Raw genomic sequence first — 23965 nt, 5'->3', positions numbered from 1 at the left:
ATATAATTCCTTGATTTATGGCTCAATACTCTGTAGACTTATCTTGGTTTTGATATGTTAAGGATGACACAATTATTGTAGATCCCTATAATCAAAGAGGGATTTTAGATTAGTGGAGATACTTAAACTCGAGAAACAATTGCATTGTTTAAGTCTCATGTGCTCACTCATAAATATCTTATGTTTGTTACTAGTTAGGTTCCTTTTACACCTAATGTTTGAATCAGTAAAATGGAGAGTCTAATATTGAATTCATTGCAACACATTAGATTCTTTGTGATTGATTTGGGATCAGAGGTACCTAATCAATCAACATAATGGCAAAGTATGCCACTTTCATCACATTTCTAAAATGTGAATCTGTTGAAAAAAGAAAATGACATACATGGGAGAGTTAATTTTTCTATTTGGTTCGAAGAATTTATTTTTTAATGTTATGGTGTGCAACGCATAAGTAGCTTTGAAGGGTATTACATGGTGCGTCTGTATTGGTTTATGTAGATGGATGAGGTTTTAATGCGGTATTTCTCTTTCGACGTACTGTAGCTAAAATTCAGGAATGGATTAGTAAAGATTAGGAAGACCTTCCTAAACATATTTTCTGATTTCATTATTTTTTTACAGAAGGACAAGGCAAGGTTGCACAAAGAGAGATAACAAATCACACATGTCAGGGATCACACTGAAACCTGATCTTTAGTTTTGAAGCATTGGGTTTTGTTGTTATCCAAGCAATTCGAACTCGCTATTCTATTAATAAACCACATTGTATTGGTCTTTTTGTTTTTCTTATTACGATTTTGTGACAAATATATATTTACCACAAAACTTGTTACTCATTTATACCATGAGATAGGCATGCTAATTATCATTTAGGAGGATTCAAAGAAATTTATGAAAGACCTTTTTTTTTTTAATTTAGGAAGGCTTTTATAAAGTTTAGGAAGGACAATATAATATTTAGGAACGTTCACTTGAAATTTAGGAAAACCTTCCTAAATACTGAGTTAATTGAGATGTATAGGGGTTGGTTCGTTCTCTAGAGATGGTTTTTGTTTTCACATTAGAAATTGATGTTAAAGATAGTTTGGATGGTGTGTTTTGTAAAATAATTTGAATTTGATGTTAATTGAATCAAATGCTAATTCTCTATAAATTGAGGAAGCATACCTTGATATTCATGAAAATTTCATTGATATCTCTGGATGGTATTCATAAAAATGTTCTTAGAATTCTTTGAAAAAAAAAATATGGAAATACACACCCACAAGGGTTTGAACTCACATCATCTTGAATTACACAAAACTCTTCCTAAATACCATCCAATCTTTCCAGAAAACACAAAATATGCGTCTAATAGCTATATAATTAACAATTGCTAAACAATAGTTGAATAATATGCTTTGGCCTAATGGTTACTTTCACAATCTTAATAGGATGAGACCATGTGTTCGAGAGTCGGGCGGGCGTATATTCCCATTTTTTTCCTTATTTTTTTTAATGAATGTCATCCTAAATTACAGAAAACGCTTTCTAAATACCATCCAATCTTTCCAGAAATCACAAAATGCGCGTATTTTTTTTTTAATGAATGTCATCCTAAATTACAGAAAACGCTTCCTACATACCATCCAATCTTTCCAGAAATCACAAAATGTGCGTCTAATAGCTATATATATAACAATTGCTAAATAATACTTGAATAATAGGCTTTGGCCTAATGGTTACTTTCACAATCTTAATAGGATGAGACCGTGTGTTCGAGAGACGGGCGGGCGTGTTTTCCCATTTTTTTCCTTATTTTTTTTTAATGAATGTCATCCTGAATTACACAAAATCTTTCCAGAAACTTACAGATGGGATCTTTCACAATCATAAATACCATCCAATCTTTCCAAAAACTGTAGAGAAACTAGCATACATATTCAATTAACATCAAAATGAAATTATTTCACAAAGCACACCATTCTCCGAGATCACGTATTAGCTCTCTTATTGTCTTCCTTCCTAGAGACACACTCTTCTATTTTTTATATTTTTTTATATTGAAGAGCATAACAAGAAACTATTTGAATCATGTTGAAATTACACCAAACAACACCAACCATATGTTTCGAATAAAGAATACGACAATACTATTAACTATTGTAAAATACCCTCATTTGAGAATCGATGGAGTAATGAACTTGAACTTGGGTGCTTTAGTGAGAAGCTTGTCATAAGTGTCTTGATCAAACAACACCATGTTGTTCACCTTTTCCTTTTGCTTTTCTTTGCTCCATTTTTGTTTTATTTAAACATTTTATTTAAACAAACATCTGTAGGTAAAAGAGAAACTATTAAATACTAAGATCATGAAGAGTGATACTTAAAACAAAAAACAAGACAATGATTACACAACCAAAGCTGAATTACACCATACTCTTTCGAGAAATGGATCACATATACCTAAATTTCTGGATTTGTATGAAACAAGTGCAAGGAGATACCTAAATCTTCAGTGAATACATATACTTAACCTTCATTTACCCAAATAAGACAAATCAATCTCCCATGAGACGAAATCTAAATCAATTTCTCAAAAACTTATTTCTTAAACCTACATTTACAGTAGGTACACATTGATTGTATCGTGTAAAGATGGAATAATGGATAATAGATGAAACAAATCTTCTTCTTCTTCTTTCCACAAGTTGTGCTCTATATCAACATGAAAGCATCAAAATCAGTAAGAATTTGCATTTTAAATTGTTGCCTCCACATCCACCACAACCGCTTCGTCCTCCTCTGTTCCACCACTGCCATAACCACCTCAGATCGGGCTCAACCTCTTTCTCTACCCCGATCGCCAGATGAACCATCACCGATGTTGTCGATCAGAGCGTCGTCGGGTCTAGACACATCAATGGCTTTGGAATGACCATTGTTGCTAATCTCGATCTTCATTAGCTATAATGAACGAAGAGATCGCCGCCGCCATCATCAATTTGAGATCAGAACTTTTTTGATACCTTTACACACAAGGAGAAAATGGTCATTTTATTGATTAATGAATGGTATTAATGAAAAAATAAGGTGTGTGGTATTTTAGGAAGAAAAACCTTTTTAATGGTATTTAAGGGTATTTCTCTTGTATTTATGTATCAAACTGATATTTAATTTAAATATTTAAAATATTATGTAAATTCTATTTTTTTTACAATGTATTGTAAATATTTTTTAAATTTTCTTTAAAGCATTTATAGGTAAAAAATAAGAATTAAGAATATAACTTAAAAACTTAAAAACCTCTCCCTCGATAGGCGACGCTTCCAGAGCATCTCTTCTCGGCAAACCCTTGGTTTTCTAGTTGCTTCCGGCCGCCGTCGACTCTGTTGACGTCGGTCAGTGTTTCTCTTTTGTTTTCAGTTTTCAATTCCTTATTTTATATATTAAACCCTAATAAATTACCAATGATTTATGCAAATTCGTTGGCCTTCTCTCTTCAATTCTTTGATTGAATTCGGTTCTTATATGTATTGTCGACTTTGGTTCGACATAAACTTCTTTTTGAGAGATGATTTACAATCTCAGATCTGGGATCCGGGCGACTCAACTATTGGCGACTTCAAGACTCGACAAGATCTTATCGTAAACACCATCTCCATCTCTGATCAGTGGTTATAGACCTCTTTCTCCCACGTCTTAAGGCGAGGACAAAGTTCGGTGATGTTTTATTTCCATTCTTTATGTTTCAGTTGTTTTGGAGACAGTCAATCTTATATCAAGGGAACAAAAAGAATTATCAACCGTTACATCTATTGAATGGCCTTTTATCGAATTCATCTGAAGACCCTACGCGAACTGTTCAATTCTGGCCATTGAAGAATATCAACAAAGGAATCGATATTATGGATTTATCATGGGTAATATTTACAGCCAATATAGAACCATCGCCTAGCACGGGAGATGGAAGGGTTTGTATGGTTAGCGATGTAACTGATGGATCACAACCCTTTGATTTTCAAAAAATGTTTTGGTGCTACATAACATAAAAGATAGCCCAGCAAAAAGAACAAAATAAACCGACAATAAAGACGATGAAGGAAAATAACAGATAAATAAATCTGTTGGCGTGTAAGGCTTATTTGCAACAAAAAGCGACGTGTTTTTCATTTCTCGTTTGTTTCATGTTCCGGAAATATTGGTTGTATGGTATGCAAAGCTTTAAATTTGTATGCTTGTTGATATTTGTATTATCCATTTCAAATTAATAAAGATTGAAGATGTTAAAAAAAAGAATATAAACAAGATATTTGATTTTTTATGTTAGTTATACTTGTAAGTAAAAAATATATAATGAATAGTCATAATAAAGAAATGTGACTGTTCAAAAACATTCATAGGAGCTGTATATATTTTAAAGAAAATCTGATAAGTCTTTTGTTAAATCAGTAATTCTAAAAAATAATCAACAATAGATGTTCATTGCTCTTTTTAATACTTGAAGGTTGTTGGTTGTTAAAATTTGGACTTATTGAACAATTAATATGTATAAATATGGAAATTGTATTTGTTTGTTAACTGATATTGACTCAATCGGTGTAGGAAGTACTCATGATCATGATGTATCCAAGTAAATCATTTTCTAAGACTCCAAAGAGTAGGATTTTGTGACTCCAAAATATTTGAATTATTCCACATATATAGAAATTCTCGCACAGTGATAGAAAAAGATAAATTTGAGTTAGCTGCAACGAAATTATTGGGGGAAAAAATTAAGCAGTCTAATATATACTCTATTTCAAGTAAGATTTTTGAAAATTTGAATTAAGAATTTATTATCTTTACTTAAACTGCTAAATATAATTCATAATAATATAATAAATACAATACATTATGTTTTTATTCAACAATTATACATAGACAAATAATGTATAAGTATATAACCCTAAATAGAATGTAATACTTGTTTATCAAGCCATCAAATTTACCGTGCTTTAGGGTCTTTGATCTCGGAAAATACTCCCCAACTCGAACCACTCCTCTCATCACCAATCAGAGGAGCAGAGTCATCGGTAGTGGACGAATTCGCCACGTGTCCTGAGGTCCTACTAAACATGTCATCTTCTCCCTCAGTCGTCGTACCTACCTCAACGTGTGGCATTACATCCAGAGACTCCACATTGCCATTCTTCTTCTTATCAGTCTCATGAAGCTGAAGAGCAAACTCAAGCGCCCAAACGACGTCGTTCATCGATGGCCGTTCAATACCACGATCTTGAACACATCTAACGCCTATCTCACAAAACTTCTCCAATGATACCGAAGTAATATCATTAGCTAGGTCTTGGTCAATGATCTGATCAACGGTACCTCTTTTGTAATTTGACTTCACCCATCGGATCAAATCCATTTGTTCCCGTGGAAGACTCTGCATTTGAATCGGTCTACAGCATAAAACCTCGAACAGAACAACTCCAAAGGAGTACACGTCAGATTTATCTGTTAAGATTTGACGGCGATAGTACTCAGGGTCCAAATAACCAAACGTTCCTTTAACGACGGTAGAGACGTGAGTTTGAGAAGCACTAGTAGGACCGACTCTTGATAAACCAAAGTCAGCTACTTTGGCTACGAAGTCTTCATCAAGAAGTATGTTTGTGGTTTTGATGTCTCGATGTATGATCGTGTGCTTTGCGCCGGTATGGAGATACTGTAGTCCATGAGCCGCTCCAATGCAGATCTCTAGCCTCCGTTTCCACGACAATGGAGGATCAGAGGCCTTGTCTCTCTTGTAAAGATGATCTTTAAGTGTACCATGTGGCATATATTCATAGACAAGTACCATCTCGTTGTCCTCATCGCAGTATCCAATTAGAGAGACGAGATGTACATGTCGGAGCTTTGAGAGCATCTCGAGCTCTGTTTCGAACTCTTTAGCACCTTGGTTCGATGTAATTTCCAGCCGTTTAACTGCAACAAGCGTGGCTCCACCGTCTATTCGTCCTTTGAAGACAGAACCAAACCCGCCTACTCCAACGATTAGCTTTTCCTCGAAATTGTTTGTGGCGGATTTGATTTCGTAGATGGAGAACCGACGGCATAGATCTGACGGGAGAGATGTTGCTGATTTTGTATTTGTGGAACCTGTCCCGTGCGGAATAGGACCCCATGACGAGTTCGTAGAAGGCTTGCTCGTGGTGTGTACAGTACTAAACTCGTTCCTATTCTTCTTCCTCCTCTTCATAACCACGAGGACAACAACAACAAAAACCGCAAGCACAATTGCAGAACCAACCACTGCAAGTATGATCGGCAAAACATTTGACTTATTACCTTTACTAGTCGGCGGCCTCACACTGTTTGGTGTTGGGTCCCTTGGTATTGGAGGATTTGGATTAGGTCCTGCGAGATTACCTTGAGAGTCATTCAGCTTGAGAATCTCTACACCATTCAGAAGAGCCTCATAATATGATGCACCAGTGTCCATGTAAGGATGCAAATCAAGTAGTAGATCAGGTCTCGACCCGTTTTCGGAACCAACATACACACTGAAATCTAGATACATCGGAATACGAGAACCACCGCTCAACTGAATCACGTCCACCTCCTTCTTAGCAATCTGATGTCCGATGAAGATGGAGAAAACGATCTGGTTCAGTACGATCACTTGCGGAATAGTCTCACAGAAATGTAGCCTCACGAGGTATTTAAACCCGGCGTCCACTGTAAAGTACCACGTCAGGTTGAAATTTCTGTTGATTGAAGGGTCCTGTGGGTTCCCCATATGGCGAGACGTGGCATACACATTTTCCGGGGCAACATACTCTGGAGTTTTCTCGGTGTAACGGATCTTTACACCTGGTATGTTCGCAATGAATCCAGAAGTATCGGAATAATCATCGTCGGAAAGCCACTGCCGGAACATTCCAGAACGTCCGACGTCATTGACAGTTTGTCCGCCAACGTTTAACCGGTGAACAGTCTCTAAAGCCGTATAGTTGTCTATCACGAAGTCAGTAGAGCTAATGAGGTTTGTTATCATGTCGTCAAATCCTCCCTTTGAGTAAAACTGATCAGGCATGGTGACGATCTCGATTCCGTTAACGAAAGCTAACGAATTCGGAGACGGTGTGAAAGTGAGTTTCAGATAAGTCTGGTGGACCGGAACGATGAACTCTTTGATAAGAGACTTTGACACTTGTTTGGAAGCTTTTACCGTTGAATCTACGCTGAAGTTTCGCAAGAGAGTGAAACCGTTGACGTTGACGTCGAAGAAGGAAGGAGCGGCGTCGAATCCGGATCCGTATCGGGTCGGGTAAAAGAATAACCGGAGGAGTTTCCAGCCGGGAGTACTGACTGGAAAAGTGTAGGTGAACTCTGATCGGAAAATACGAGCTTTCATGTACGGCACTTGAGTAATCCCTGAGTCTTGGTATAACGCATCTGAAGAGAAGGACGCAGAGTCTGAATTCGACGGCAGTATTTTGCCTATCTCCGGTGTCCATGTTCGGCCATTGGTGGTATCACTGTTGTTGGAGGTAGAACCGCAGTTGATGAGAAAGACAACGGTGGGTTCGTACGCCGCCTTGGCTACTTCTCCTACGACGGCAACGGTAACGAGGATAAAGAAAACTAACAAAGCGTGACAGATCATTGGAACTGAAAAAAAAAAAACACAATTGGAAGAAAGAACTGAGAAGATAAGAGATTCATGTGTGTAATATTAAACCAGGGGTGGTGAGTGACTCTTTTGGGTCAACTATTGACTTTTCAGGTCAAGCGAAAGAAAGGTTTCGATGAAAATTCGTCGTCGATGTTAATAATTGAGAACAGTGTCGTTTTATCTGCAACTTGTCTTTCGTCTTCGAAGCGGACGGGGATAGTGGGACATTGACGTAACAGGTAAGTAACCTTTATCATTCTCTCAAATATATTAACAAATTAACAAATTGACTCATGTGTTGAATTGGGTAACTTTATCATTCTCTCAAATAAATTTATTTTAATAAATTTTAAATTTTAAATAAAATTAAGAACCAATTCTGATGAGACATGTGTTAAGAGAGTCCCTCACAAGATTCTTAAAATCTCTCATTTGAGATATACTTATTTCTTTTTTTTATTTTTTTTAATATTATATATTTTTTTGTGGATAAAAAACTGATTGAAAGACTTTCACTACACATGCTCTAATATTATTTGTTTCACCTAAAAAATTACAAACATTTATTTTTCACGGTATTTTTATGTAAAATATTTTTTGTTTGAAAACAAATTTTTTGTTTTATGCTGAACCTATATAACTTTAATTTCAATATCAAATATACAATGTTATTAGAACTATAAGTTTTTAACATACATACAAAAAATGATTAGAACAACATACAAATTCTAATCAACTTTAAATATAGAATTCATGATTAATGTCTATATATATATATATATATATATGAATTTTAATATTTAACTATTTAACATTTTATTTTTAGTAGTCATGAAAAATCCTCCATTGTCGATGCTAATGACAAAATCCAGCGAAGATACCGGCAGCGATATGCCTAAGAAAACGACATAGAAGTGGCGAATAAGAGAGGAGAAAGGAGAGGTGAGGTTCTCAATGAAGAAGGGAGAAGTGGCAAAGAGATGAAGAGAAAATAAGGGAGAAACAGTAGAGAGGGGAAGAGAGGAGAAAAGAGAAGCAGCAAAGTGAAGAAGAGACAGAGGATAGGAGAATCCATTGGAGAAGTCGGAGCAAAAAGAAAAAAGAGGTATGAGTTATTTCTACTCCAACAAAAGCAATTAAAGTTTCTTGACATAAATTATGAATCATTCTTGATAATTTTCTCATTAATAAATTGAGATTCTAACTTGAATGTGATGATTCTAATTTAAACTAGGGTTCTACCACCATGAACCATGCTAAGATTTAGCTTCATTTTTTTGTTTTTTTTTATTACTAAGAGGTCTAGGTTCGTGCATCCTCTCAGACCAGGGACCAGAGCATTTTATATGGTCCATTTCCAAGGACCGTCCCTCAAACCAATAACCTCTAGACTTTGCCATAGAGTATTTACTGAAAGGGTAGCATAAGTCACAACACAGAGTTATGCTTGGAAAACGCCAAGCGAACGCTTTTCTACTCAATCTTATTAAACAATGCTTATTGAATACAATACTGAATCTAAGCACTCTTATCTCTTCTATCTAAACACTCCCTAATGTAGATCTAAAAGAAGAATAAAAACAATCACCTTCTAAGCTTTTTTTGATAGCCTTGAAGTTTACAATCTCACACATTAGTTTCTAAGTGTTCAAAGACGTTCTGCGGCTACCCCTAGACTATTTAAACTCAGCCTCTCAAAACCCTAACAAGAATATCTTTGAATCTTCCTCTTACTGTAATCGCTTGCACGCTAAGCCTTATCTTTCCTTAAATGTCGAGAAGAATATTCTCCGAATATCTTCTCTTCCAATCCTGCTTTATCTTCGTATCCAGCTCATCGTACTTTGACATCAGTTCATCTTAGCCATTCCAACTATGACACATCAGCTCTGCTTCCTTGTCGAGCATCATACGTCTGTGATCAGATGCAGAGTCCTGTTCCCTCGCAGCTCCTTGCTCTGCGCAATGATCTGCTACAGTGACTGCATCTTCAATCTCCCTTTTTGACTCAATTTGATAAACAAGCACTTGATGCACCACACTCATAAAGAACACAAGACAGAGGGATAAGCACAAGACACCAGACAAGAACAAGGAATAATATGGAACTGATACAACCATCAGAACTGGTTGTTTTGCAGAAAAAGTATTAAGTGCAAGTTCAAACTTATCACAGAGCCAAATAAAAAAAAGAGTTCAGCGATCACAAAGGAAAAAGAAACAAATAACACATCAAGCAGCAGCAACAAGCTCCCCCACAAATCAAGGTTCCCTTATTCATCAGAGCACGACTCATCATCCCCCCTGCTTGTTTGGCACAATTGAGTAAAAAATAAACAGCAAGATAGAGAGACAACAAGATGGGAATTAAAATCACTTACCTGCGGCCAAGGCATCCTGTAGAATCTTCATGGCCAAGCACATTGCTTTGCGAGCTGTTGGCGAATCAGCTGGAAAATCAGGCAGTATAGGCTTGGACACAACCTTCTTAGTGGCAGCCGACTTGTGATTAGATGGATGACGCACAGACTTCACAGGATGCTGTGCTTGTAACAATCGATAGATCAGGCTAGGAAATGGTAACCAAAAAGCAGATTGCGCTTGCAGACCTAGTTGGAGGATCTGATCATACACCATCCGCCCAAAATCAAATGGTAGCTGATGCATCACCATATAGATGACCATCACCCTGCTCGATGAAATATAGCCATTATTAGCGTAGGCGTCCAGTTACTGCAACACAGCTTATGGAGTTCCTTGGTGACAGGGCTGTGGACAACAATAGGGACCAGTTGCTTACACTGCTTCACCTTTCCATCTGAGAGAAACAAGGCTAAGTCCTCCTCCAAAATTGCCGCTGTTTGGCGCCGTTGTTCACGAAGATCGACTCATTTAAGGCCAAACAACTCATTGATATTTGCAAGGGAGAACATGTACACCCAATCATGGACAAAACCTCCACCGAGCTAGTATTGACCTTAACCGGTGGGAGATTGGCCCTAAACCCATACACCACATCGGCGTCATACTAGCCAACATCAGTAATGGTTTTGAGCAACCCATAATTTCCAAGCAAAGACCGAACTGTGTCGTCATCATCGAAAACATAGCAAGTTTCAGGGGCAAAGCTACGAGCAGAAAACAAGAAACACCTTCGTGCTGCCTCAGTAGAGGTGAAGCATTTCCAGTCGAACGAGGTAATAACTGAGCAGTAAACCCAAGACTTACTTGTATCCCTAGCTGATACTAAGATTTTTGTGTCTATCCTAGCAGGTTCAATTAACATTATGTAGTTGTAGTACTTAAGGTGTCAATCCAAATGGGATGTTGCTAGCAATCAGGATACAATCAAGAAATCACAAGTCATGCCAAGTCAAAGAGTTTTTTGTATCTAAAAATCCTAGAATGACCTGAATGCAAAACGAAAATGAGTTACAGAACTAGAAATGAAAATGTATGACAAGAAGTAAAAATGAGTAAAAGCAGAAACGAGTCTATGCGTGAACTAAACAGCAAGAACCAAAACAGTCTCAGGAATGCAATAAAACTCAGAAAGATAGAAGTCCTAAAGATGGGAGTAATTGATGTCGGCAGAGTCTCCTATTCTACAGAGTGTTTAACATGTCACACTTTTGGCAGAAGCTACTCATACTCAAACACTTCCAAACCTAGCTCTCGCTAGAGAAACAAGGTTAAGCAAGCATGACGAACCAGTTCATTCACGTCAACAAACATCCTAGACAACTAATCTCTTAGGCTAGGAACGTAAGTCTCTGGCACTAGTTGGTCATACATTTCATCAAACACCTTTTGGGTGCGGAAGTGTCTAAGAACTAGTTCCAATTGATCAGAGAGAAACTAGTATTTCTAACTCTAATCCAGAAGGGTATCATACGAATCAAGCTTAAACACCCTACATACTAAGATACTCCACCTAATCTATCCCATTCTCAAGAACTATCACACTACTCGGATCTAGAAATCATCATCAAAGTTACAGACTTGGAGAACATTGAATCAAGAATCATGAGATAGATAAAAATGAGGTGAAAAACTTTGTAGAAGAAATCAAATGCAAAAACTCAATAAAATCCAAGCTATCTCGTAAACCTTAGAAAAAAACGAGATAAAAGATGTTCTCAGCCAAGACTTAAAAAAAAATGTATTTATAGTAAATACATGTAAATCCCTAAAACTTAAAACGACAAGGTGAAGAGTCGGTTTGGGATCTCCTGAAGCGTGTACGACGGAACGTCTTCCTGACATGTGCGAACTAGTCGGTGTGCGTCCAGTGGCTCGATCCAGATGGTTCGAGTGAGGTTGAGTGATGCGTGGTGAGGCTGGCTCGAGCAAGGTCAACTGGGTGGAGTGGAGGGGTGTTGGCTCGAACCAGAGTGGTGTTGGCTCGATCCATAGTGGTTTTGGCTCGAGTTGGGTGTATACGCATCCACTAAAACGATGATAACTCTTGACCCACACCTTCGATTGGCTTGAAATAAACGGAGTTGGAAAGATGACTCAATTACCTACAACTTTGATGGAGACGTCGAAAGGTAAATCCCACTCTAGTTGAACGGCTGAACGGGGTGGAATGGTCGCATGACGAGTGGCTCGAACGGGTCTATACGCATCCACTAAAACGATGATAACTCTTGAACCACACCTCTGATTGGCTTGAAATTAACGGAATTAGAAAGATGACTCGATTCTCTACAACTTGGATAAGACGTCAAAAGCTGAATCCCTCGACCGGTGGCTCGAGTGATGGCTTGAGTGATGACTCGAGAGTGACTCGAGTGAGTGGCTCGAGTGACGGGTTGAAGGGTGGCTCGAACGAGGTAGGATGATGGCTCTTTGGTCGGATCTAACGACGGATTGAACGGGTGGCTCAAACGGGTGGCTCGAACGACGGCTCGAACGGGTGTGTTTCCAACGTCACCTAGATACTTGAAATACTCCGAAATGCACAATGTATATAAGGATGATGCAAGAACTACCTAGACATGCAAAGTGTATAGAAAAGACTAGAAAAGTGATGCAAAACAATGAGTTATCCTAACTAAATGCATGATAAATATATGCTAAGTAGAGACAAAATATAGACATATCAACTCCCCCAAACTTAGTCTTTGCTTGCCCTCAAGCAAACGATCAAGAACAAAGTATGGAAGAAAAGTGTGAAGATGGGGTCTCAGAACCTAAAACATGTTGAATAAAATAGTTAGAATCAAGGTCCTTGTTTTTAGTTCTATGATGCATGGTGAAAGAACTTTATTTCTTAACTTAATTGAAACGATTCTGATCTTTAATCTACACATGCAATCCTATCAATCCCTCCCTTTAACATTCATTAACAGAGAACCGTGAATCAAGCTAAACAATGTCATTGAACTCATTTGGCTTGGGTAAAAGGTCAGAGACAAAGATGGTCTCCTTCTCAAGTGGTTTTATCAATACAGAACAAGGTTCTCTCACGAAAAGGAGTTGAGCTTAGGAGAAGGCTAAAGATTAAAACCAACTGATACATACAAGAGCAACGCCCTGTCTACCCAAAGGTTCCCAGGAAAACTCAGTCCTAACATTCTAACCCAGAAGCTGGTCCTATCTCTGCCCTTCATCAGAAACATCATCTCAAACTCTTTACACTTAGTCTTGGAGGAGTTCACTTCTTTTCATTCTAGCGGATTGGGAAATCTTTTTATCACTATGGTTCTTTTTCTTTTCTTCTAAGGACTCTAAACATCTTAAGCATTTTCACTTTCTTTTCTTTGTCTAATCTTTTTATTTTATGCCCAGAACCAATAACTCTTTTTACTTTGCTCAACCCAAATACTTCACTAGACTTGTAAACTTTGAAAACACATCCCCCTCCTCAAGATGAAGTTTGACATCTAAGAAAAAGCTAACTATTGATGGGCAAACCTTTTTGATTAAAGAGAAAAATCAGAAAGCTGGGTTTGACATCTTTGAAGGTGTAAATGAGGTAGAAACAAGGGTTTTGGTAGCCAAAGAGGAAACTCTAAGGGGCACTCGACCGTGTTCCAACTCGAGTGCAGTTGTTGCCCTCCCCAAGCATCAAAATCTGCTTCCTAAACCTCACCAACCGCAAGAGTCAAGTCCTCCTGCGCTTGACAGTTTGTATGAACTCCAAAATACAGAGATTCAAATGGATTCAGTGAAAGAGTTAGCAGCTATGGTCAAGGAGATGAGTGGGCAAATCAAGAAGCTTCAAGGTACAATGAGAAGTACTCCTCCAAGGAAATTAAGGAAGAGGTTTGGGATAATGAAGAAGAGCAGTCCATTTATTGTTGAACTTGGCAGAATGTTAAAGGGTATCTGGTTAGACAAGACATTCAAGAGGGTTCTCCGAAGCCTCTCTATGATCCTCCCAAATCATAAGGAGTATGCAAAGTCAAGCTCAGAGACTTTAAACAAGCTCGCTTGGGAGGAAGTCCCAAAGGTATCACTGTAAATATTCTTTAGAATCTTTGTGTTTTAATTTTTGTTTTTAGTTTTATGGTGTTCAGGAATCTGCAGAAGGGAGTATTAGCAACATAAAAGGAAAAGTGAAAGTATTAGTCAAAAGAAGGCGCTTCGACTCGACCTAGAGAGTTTAACCACCGCCGTGCGTTCTCAACCAGATGACCGCCAAACCCACTCTCTCGAGCCACTCACGCTTACATGGTCCAACTGCCACGCTCGAGCCAATCTCACAACCACACGAATCGAGCAAACCTTCCTCTCCTCACTCGAGTCGACATCTCCAATCCAGTTTTGACACCACTCGACCAACTTACATCCATGTCCAGTTCAACTACGTCGATCGAGCCAATCTCCGTCGCTACGCTCGACCACATCCACTCGATCCGGTCACCAAACTCTCGCTCGAGATACCACTCTCAACTTGATCTCCCACACTGTCTGAACTCACCAATTGAGCCACTGTCCAAACTCACCAATCGAGCCACTGCCAAACTCACCAATGAACACCTTCTCCGGTCCATTCCGTAGCTCGAGAAGCGCATGAGCATGAGGCTGAGGTTGAGCAGCGATATGAACATCAGGGAGATTATCAGGACATGCAGGAAGTTGAGCAGCAAATCAAGCATCAGGGTGATTATCGGCATACCGAGGTGGTAGTGTTAGTCTCGGACCATGGTGAGTCCAGAGTCGACGACATGCAGTGCGACGAGCAGCTAAACACTTATCAGAACACGCACGCGGTTGAGCAGCAAGTCGACCAACCAGCCGAGGTCACCCCTGCGGATCCAGCACAAGGTGAGGAACAGAGTCAGTACCACGCTGCTCCCTGTGCGAGCTCCGACTCCTTATTTTATTACTGAGGTACTCATACCTTCCGTTTGTATATATCATTTCATTCATGCATTGTTTTGTTGTGATTCTTAAATCCTCTTCAGATTTTTCTTACACAAGAAACTGTGTAATTTAAGTTTGGGGGAGGGTTTGAGATGATGTATCTGATGTTGTTTTTTGTGATTCTTATTTCAAATTTTTGCATCATATCATGTTTGAGTCTGCATTCATCTATTTGCATAGAAAAACCATAAAAATTTGAAAATTTTTAAAAATTTCCACAAAACAGAGTGTTCATGTAGTTTGCACCTGCATATTAGGATTGAGTGTTCTTATAGGGTTGTTGCATTTCGCATAGGGGTACATGATGATTGTAACCTTCTTAGCATGCTGAATTCAATATGATATGATCAATGCCCCTGTTCTTAGTTCTTTGATGCATTTTGATTGAACTTGAAAATATAAGATTGAATCATGTTTTGAATTGACATCACTCCCTATCTATCTGAACCTAATCCTGACTTGCAATTATCTTGTTATGCATTGAAGTAGAACTCATGGATACCATATACATACTTGGAATGTCTTTTATATTTTTACCACCCTTGTCAATCCAAGTAGCTGATTCCCATTTTTGGAACAGTTCCCCGCACCCTTAACCAACCATTATTTCAAGCCAATTGTATTCGTGTGTGTCAGGCCTTTTCCGAGTTGAGCTTGTTAGAAAGTGTTAGGTTCTAACCGAAAAGAGTAGGATCATGTGTAGTTCTAGTTCGCATTATCTGGACTAGTATGACTAGGTGAGAACTCGATTTTGGGTATTGGGTATAGATTTGTGCAGAAAAGTAAATGAAGTTTTTACCCAGATTGAGATCAATCATCCCCTTCTTGACATCAATGACTGCTCCAGCTGTAGCTAAAAAAGGTCTTCCCAGGATTAGTGGATCTTTAGGCTCTTGATCCATTTCCAGCACCACAAAGTCAGTAGGAATCTCAGCTTGTCCAATTTTGATGGGCATGTTCTCTAGTATACCATGAGGCAGTCTAGTAGTCCTATCAGCTAATATTAAGCAGAGGTCGCTTGACTTGTATTTGTTGAACCCTAGCCTCTAAGCTACAGAGAGTGGCATGAGGCTAACTGAAGCATCAAGGTCACATAGGCTGTTATTGAAAGCCAATGGACCTATAGTACAAGGTAGAGTGAAAGACCCAGGGTCTTCAAGCTTTTTAGGGACAATCATCTCCACTTCATTGCGTTGGTGACTCAACATGATTGTTTCCTCATCATCTCTAACCTTTTCATGAGCTCCCTTAGCTGCTTCCTCCTTTTCCTTGATTCTTTGGATAATGGATTCCCTAAGGGACTTAGGGGATGAAGGTATATGACCTGAGAGTGTAGGTAGTGACATATGGTGTTCAAGTTGTTCCAATTGTTGATCAAATTCAGCTGTGTACTCTCTACTAACTCCCTTCTATATGTTCCAGGAATGGACAAAGAGGATAAAAAGGGTGGTGCACTGGATAGAGTTGTTCTTCTCCAGGTAACAACTTGTTCTTTAGCAGGTCCAGATGCTATAAGAGTGTCAACATTAGAGGTTACACGATCCAGGTGATTGTGTTTCTCATCGGGCGACTCATCAAGCTGTTTTCTATCTATTACAGATTTTTCTTTCAGGGTTAAATCTTCCCTTTGAATGATGGCATTGCACTCATGACTCAACACCATTGTGCCCTGAACTTCCTTTGATCTCTCCATTACCAAATCTTTAAGGAATTTTTGGTAGTGAGTAACAAGTGTGAAGGCATCTAGCAATGACATTCTCAACTCAATCTCCTTAACTTGTTTTTCAAACAGAGCTCTATACTTCTCAGTAAGCTTTTTTTTGAATCTCACTGGAAATGGTAGAGGCGGATTGTATGGAGGTGGCATGAATCTTACAGGTCTGTCCTGGGGAGCAACATGATTTTTAGCAGCTTGAGGATCAGGTTGCTTTGCTAACTCAATTGGATCCTGGAGCACCTCGACGGGATCCTTAATTTGAACTTCATTTTGAAGGAAATCCTCCCCATCTAAACCCTCATTGTCCTCAGTGAGCCGTACATCTACAGCTTGGGTGGTGATGGCATGGATACTATCATAGTTTTTGGGGTTTTGAACTGCTTTTCCAGGTAGTTGGCCAGGTGTTGGGGTAGAAGTAGAAGCAGTCTTGCATTCCATATACTTCATCTTGGAGTTAAGAGCTTCAAACTTGACATTCAGATCATTGTAAGAACATTCCAGCTGCTGACTTAGTTCAGCAAACTTCTTAGCAGTATCCATAGAACCACTAGCTTGATCTTGAAGAAGTTGTTGCATCATGTGCTTCATTTCTTGATCTGGAGCTTGAGTAGGTTGAACTTGTTGAGGTGAAAATTCTGGTGGTGGTCCGGAAGGAGCGTGATAATCTTGATGGAACTGTTGTTTAGGTACGAATCCTTGATTGTAAGACACAAAAGGTTTTTGTTGGCCTTGTTGTTGCTGCTGAGGAGGGTACACTTGATCATGTGGATTTGCAACATTGGTGCTCCGGTAAGACAAATTGGGGTTCATCTTGTAGGGGTTGTAACCCTTTTTATTTCCACCTTGATTCTGGACGTAGCTGATTTCTTCAGACTGCTCACCTTCCCCATCCAGAACGTGAAAATGGTCATCCTCAGAGACGAAGTGGACGGTTTGCTGTTGACTGAGCAAGAGGCAGTCAAGATTGTCATTCACATTCTTAAGGTCCCTCTTGTTCTTCTGCTCAGAACCAGATTCTCCTCTAACTGTGAGGTCATATTCCTCGTTATAATTTCCATCAGACTGGGCGAGGTTTTCAACAAGTTCCCATCCTTCATTGACGTCCTTGTTCAGGAAGTTGCTGTTTGAAGCAGTATCAAGCAGCATACGTATCTTTGGTAGCACACCACGGTAGAGAGTGCTCAGCAATGACTCGTTGCTGAATCCGTGATGTGGACACTGACTCTGTTATCCCTTGAAATGCTCTCAGGCTTCACAGAATGATTCTGAGCTCTTATGAGCAAAACCAGATATGTCATTCCTGAGACGTGCTTTTCTGGCATTGGAGAAGAACTTTGCCAAGAAGGCTTTCTTGCAGTCATCCTAGGTGGAAATTGATCCTTTGGGAATGTTTTTCTCCCATTGATGAGCTTTATCTCCCAAGGAGAATGGGAAGAGGCGCAGCTTGTATCCATCCTCACTCACTCCATTGATCTTAGTGAGACTGCACAGACGGTCAAACTCGTCCAAGTGGTCGAGTGGATCCTCCATAGGCAACCCGTGAAACTTGTTTCCTTGGATCATGGAGATCATACCACTTTTTATTTCGAATTTGTTGTTCTGCACAGCAGGAGGAACAATTCCAGCACGCTGAGTATGAGTGTTTGATGCATCCCCAACACCAATGTTTTGCGGTCTCGGATTTGGTACATTCTCTTGTTCCATAGTGACTGGTGTGGGATGACCAATGAAAGTACAAGCTTGTCGTGGTCTTTGCAACTGATTGATGTCGTCAATAGTAGGAAGGAGATTCTGATTTCCTCTTGATCTGGTGTGCATGCAAGGTTTCAATCAACAGGTTCCTGAGATGCAAAATAAACAACCAGACAACCAAAACAAGTCAGTACTCAGAATGACAAGTGACATAACTTAATCTTGCAAAACTTGAAATCTTAAATGTAGCAAAACGAATCCGAAATGGCAACGACGCCAAATTGGTACTAAGATTTTTGTGTCTATCCTAGCAGGTTCAATTAACCTTATGTAGTTGTAGTACTTAAGGTGTCAATCCAAATGGGATGTTGCTAGCAATCAGGATGCAATCAAGAAATCACAAGTCAAGCCAAGTCAAAGAGTGTTTTGTATCTAAAAATCCTAGAATGACTTGAATGCAAAACGGAAATGAGTTACAGAACTAGAAACAAAAATGTATATATGACAAGAAGTAAAAATGAGTAAAAGCATAAACGAGTCTAAGCGTGAACTAAACAGCAAGAACCGAAACAGTCTCAGGAATGCAATAAAAATCATAAAGATAGAAGTCCTAAGGGTGGGAGTAATTGATGTCGGTGGAGTCTCCTAGTCTACAGAGTGTTTAACATGCCACAAGCAAACTATCCCTAGACAATGAACATCACGACTTAGCTAATCCAATCTCTTGACAGAAGCTACTCATACTCAAACACTTCCAAACCTAGCTCTTGCTAGAGAAACATGGTTAAGCAGGCATGAAGAACCAGTTCATTCGCGTCAACAAACATCCTAGACAACTAATCTCTTAGGCTAGGAACGTAAGTCTTTGGCACTAGTTGGTCAGACATTTCATCAAACACCTTTTGGGTGCGGAAGTGTCTAATACCTAGTTACGATTGATCAGAGAGAAACTAGTATTTCTAAATCTAGTCCAGAAGGGTATCATACGAATCAAGCTTAAACACCGTACATACTAAGATTCTCCACCTAATCTATCACATCCTCAAGAACTATCACACTACTCGGATCTTGAAATCATCATCAATGTTACAAACTTGGAGAACATTGAATCAAGCATCATGAGATTTAAAAATGAGGTGAAAAACTTTGTAGAAGAAATCAAATGCAAAAACTCAATAAAATCCAAGCTATCTGGATTACAAGATCAGAGAACGTTTTTGGTGGCTAGGTAAACCTTAGAAAAAAAACGAGATAAAAGATGTCCTCAGCCAAGACTTAAAAAAACGTATTTATAGTAAAAACATGTAAATCCCTAAAACTTAAAACGACAAGGTCAAGAGTCGGTTTAGGAATCTCCTGAAGTGTGTAAGGAGGAACGTCTTCCTGACATGTGCGAACTAGTCGGTGTGCGTCCAGTGGCTCGATCCAGATGGTTCGAGTGAGGTTGAGTGATGTGTGGTAAGGCTGGCTCGAGCGAGGTCAACTGGGTGGAGTGGAGGGGTGTTGGCTCGAACCAGAGTGGTGTTGGCTCGATCCATAGTGGTTTTAGCTAGAGCTGGGTGTATATGCATCCACTAAAACGATGATAACTCTTGAACCACAACTTCGTTTGGGTTGAAATAAACGGCATTGGAAAGATGACTCAATTACCTGCAAATTTGATGGGGACGTCGGAAGCTAAATCCCACTCAAGTGGAACGGCTCGAACGGGGTGGAGTGGTCGCATGACGAGTGGCTCGAACAGGTATATACGCATTTACTAAAACAATGATAACTCTTGCACTAAACCTCCGATTGGCTTTAAATAAATGGCATCGGAAAGATGACTCAATTCTCTACAACTTTGATGAAGACGTCAAAAGCTGAATTCCTTGACCGGGGGCTGGAGTGATGGCTCGAGTTGTGGGTGGAGTGGTGACTCGAGAGTGACTCTAGTGAGTGGCTCGAGTGACGGGTTGAAGAGTGGCTCGAACGAGGTGGGATGATAGCTCTTTGATCGGATCTAACGGTGGCTCGAACGGGTGGCTCGAACGGGTGGCTCGAACAACGGCTCGAACGGGTGCATTTCCAACGTCACCTAGATACCTGAAATACTCCGAAATGCACAATCTATGAAAGGATGATGCAAGAACTACCTAGACATGCAAAGTGTATAGAAAAGGCTAGAAAAGTGATGCAAAACAATGAATTATCCTAACTAAATGCATAATAAATATATGCTAAGGAGAGACAAAATATAGACATATCACTAGCAGTGCACATCCGCTTAGGAGGGGCTTCCGAGATGACCATTTCAGGTTGTCGCTTGCAAAGACGAGAGGAAACACTCGAGCCTGGAATCTCAACCGTCAGAACAGAATCAAAGACTTGAACCACCTGAGACATGCGAATTGACTGCATTTGTGGTGGAGAGGCAGAGGAAGAGTCGCATGTATCAGAAAAGTGAGGTGGATCAGACGAAGGAGCAATTGGACCGTCACGCGAGGATGAAGTGGCGAATCGATCAGAGACTTCCTCAGTCTCCAGCCCATCAGAATTGTAGAGGACCATTGTTGTACAGGGAGGCGTCGTAGGAGTCGTTTCCGAGGAAGATGAAGCACCACCAGAATGTTGATGTTCTACTGGAGCGATATCTTGTCGCGGCTGCACAAATCGCTGGAAACCACTGAGAATGGACATCATCTCTGGAGGAAGTTTAAGAAGGATTGAAAGGTAAAAACAAACAAAAACCGAAAAATCCAAGAAAAAGAAAACGAAATCGTACTGACCTACAACCACTCATAAATAGCTTAGTGCAATAATGCTTAATCGAGTGCTTGAGAAAATACAATCACTTGAGCTATTATAGACTTGTGATTAGAAGGTTCTGGCAACACACGAAATTGAGTTTAGGGACCGAGAAAGAGATTGACACATTCTTATTTTGTATATGAGTATGTACCTGGAGATTCTTCTACTGCAGGATATGCCAATTTGTCTCTACAGAACTCTCACTAGACACTACCACAACTGTCTGAATTTTCAAAGATCAGTGGCTGAACATCAGTTATTAGTCTTTCACATTGTCATGCTTTCAATCCATTAATGCCATCCAAACATGAATAGGTAGCTGGAATAATCTTTGAAGAGAGCACAATAAAAAGATACAACAGGAACCCCTTTTTGACGTTTTATTTATTTAATTAAAATAACGGAACATAACTATGATGTTTCACAGGACTCTGTTATCTCTTGTGCTACAGTGAACTCCATGGATTAGTGATATCACTTGACTTCTCAATCACGGATCCTTATGCATGCTTCTGATAGTGTTATTATCACTTAAGCATATAATATTGATGTGTCTTTGTTACACCAAACAGCAGCACTATCTTCATGCACTTTTGTGTCTCTTCTCAGCTCGTTGAATTCCTAATGACATGACAATGTTTGACAGGATGCACGGACCGACATGACAGGCAGCTATTTCCCACACAGCTCTAGGCATATAGCAACACACTAATCTTTCATATATCCTCGGATTTCTATGGTCTGTTCCAGTGATTGCTCCTATCATACAATCAACACACCTTAACATAGAAGATCAGATCTTACAAATTTTAATGGACTTTCTCAGATTTGTAAATCTATTGATGTCCAATGGCTTAGTGAATAAATCAGCTAGTTAAAATTCTGTACTCACATGATCAATCTCAATCAGTTTCTCCTCAACCAATTCACGAATGAAGTGATGTCTAATATCAATGTGTTTAGTTCGTGAATGCTGAACAAAATTCTTAGATATATTGATTGCACTTTAATTATCACAATGATTTAAGATAGAGTCAGAATTAATACTGAACGGATGGTGGTTTACCCTGTGTCAGAATTAAGAATACATAAGTTTTAGAAAACAATTAGAAATACAATACCACAAGCATAGAGATTTATTTTTGACTTACCACATCTTTTGGTTTAACGGATAGTGGAGTACTCAGAATGACAAGTGACAGAACTTAATCTTGCAAAACTTGAAATCTTAAATGTAGCAAAACGAATTCCAAATGGCAACAACGCCAAATTGATACTAAGATTTTTGTGTCTATCCTAGCAGGTTCAATTAACCTTATGTAGTTGTAGTACTTAAGGTGTCAATCCAAATGGGATGTTGCTAGCAATCAGGATGTAATCAAGAAATCACAAGTCAAGCCAAGTCAAAGATTGTTTGTATCTAAAAATCCTAGAATGACCTAAATGCAAAACGGAAATGAGTTACAGAACTAGAAACGAAAATGTATATATGACAAGAAGTAAAAATGAGTAAAAGCAGAACCGAAGCTAAGCGTGAACTAAACAGCAAGAACCGAAACAGTCTCAGGAATGCAATAAAAATCAGAAAGATAGAAGTCCTAAGGGTGGGAGTAATTGATGTCGGCAAAGTCTCCTAGTCTACAGAGTCTTTAACATGCCACAAGCAAACTATCCCCAGACAATGAACATCATGACTTAGCTAATCCAATCTCTTGGCAGAAGCTACTCATACTCAAACACTTCCAAACCTAGCTTTTGCTAGAGAAACATGGTTAAGCAAGCATGACGAACCAGTTCATTCACATCAACAAACATCCTAGACAACTAATCTCTTAGGCTAGGAACGTAAGTCTCTGGCACTAGTTGGTCATACATTTCATCAAACACCTTTTGGGTGCGGAAGTGTCTAAGACCTAGTTCCAATTGATTAGAGAGAAACTAGTATTTCTAAATCTAGTCCAGAAGGGTATCATACGAATCAAGCTTAAACACCCTACATACTAAGATACTCCACCTAATCTATCCCATCCTCAAGAACTATCACACTACTCGGATCTTGAAATCATCATCAAAGTTAAAAACTTGGAGAACATTGAATAAAGCATCATGAGATAGATCAAAATGAGGTGAAAAACTTTGTAGAAGAAATCAAATGCAAAACCTCAATAAAATCCAAGCTATCTGGATAACAAGAACATAGAACGTTTTTGGTGGCTAGGTAAACCTTAGAAAAAAAACGAGATAAAAGATGTCTTCAGCCAAGACTTAACAAAACTTATTTATAGTAAAAACATGTAAATCCCTAAAAATTTAAAACGACAAGGTGAAGAGTCGGTTTGAGAATCTCCTGAAGCGTGTAAGACAGAACGTCTTCCTTACATGTGCGAACTAGTCGGTGTGCGTCCAGTGGCTCGATCCAGATGGTTCGAGTGAGATTGAGTGAAGCGTGGTGAGGCTGGCTCGAGCGAGGTCAACTGGGTGGAGTGGAGGGGTGTTGGATCAAACCAGAGTGGTGTTGGCTCGATCCAGAGTGGTTTTGGCTCGAGCTGGGTGTATACGCATCCATCAAAACGATGTTAACTATTGAACCACACCTTAGATTGGCTGGAAATAAACGACGTTGGAACGATGACTCAATTCCCTAACACTTTCATGAAAACATCGAAAGCTAAATCTAACTCTAGTGGAACGGCTCGAACGGGGTGGAGTGGTCGCATGATGAGTGGCTCGAACGGGTGTAT

The 23965-nt window shown here is 39.2% G+C and overlaps 1 long non-coding RNA gene, 1 other non-coding gene and 1 pseudogene across 6 annotated transcripts; 2 read left to right on the top strand and 1 right to left on the bottom strand.

Annotated features, from left to right (window-relative positions):
• Nucleotides 1-4825: 4825 nt before the first annotated feature.
• LOC147937271 (putative receptor-like protein kinase At5g39000 pseudogene) lies at nt 4826-7833 on the bottom strand (annotated as a pseudogene). Its single transcript, XR_015568625.1, has one exon. The product of XR_015568625.1 is annotated as a putative receptor-like protein kinase At5g39000 pseudogene (transcript).
• A 617-nt stretch (nt 7834-8450) lies between these two features.
• LOC104719560 (uncharacterized) lies at nt 8451-22145 on the top strand. 4 transcript variants are annotated; one of them, XR_015568624.1, is made up of 3 exons: nt 8451-8753; nt 16448-16503; nt 21871-22145. It is a non-coding gene; the product is annotated as an uncharacterized LOC104719560 (long non-coding RNA). The 4 variants fall into 4 exon arrangements; XR_015568623.1 differs by lacking the exon at nt 16448-16503 and adding an exon at nt 14161-14992 and having other exon boundaries at nt 8602-8753; XR_756637.3 differs by lacking the exon at nt 8451-8753 and adding an exon at nt 9544-14992.
• LOC147937270 (small nucleolar RNA R71) lies at nt 17944-18050 on the top strand. The gene has a single exon (XR_015569761.1). It is a non-coding gene; the product is annotated as a small nucleolar RNA R71 (small nucleolar RNA).
• Nucleotides 22146-23965: the final 1820 nt, after the last annotated feature.

The sequence above is a fragment of the Camelina sativa genome, chromosome 10, assembly GCF_030686135.1.
Source record: "Camelina sativa cultivar CO46 ecotype springtype chromosome 10, ASM3068613v1".
Taxonomy (NCBI): domain Eukaryota; kingdom Viridiplantae; phylum Streptophyta; class Magnoliopsida; order Brassicales; family Brassicaceae; genus Camelina; species Camelina sativa.
The sequence above is the reverse complement of the archived record's forward strand: the minus strand, read 5'-3'. Positions and strand labels throughout refer to the sequence as shown.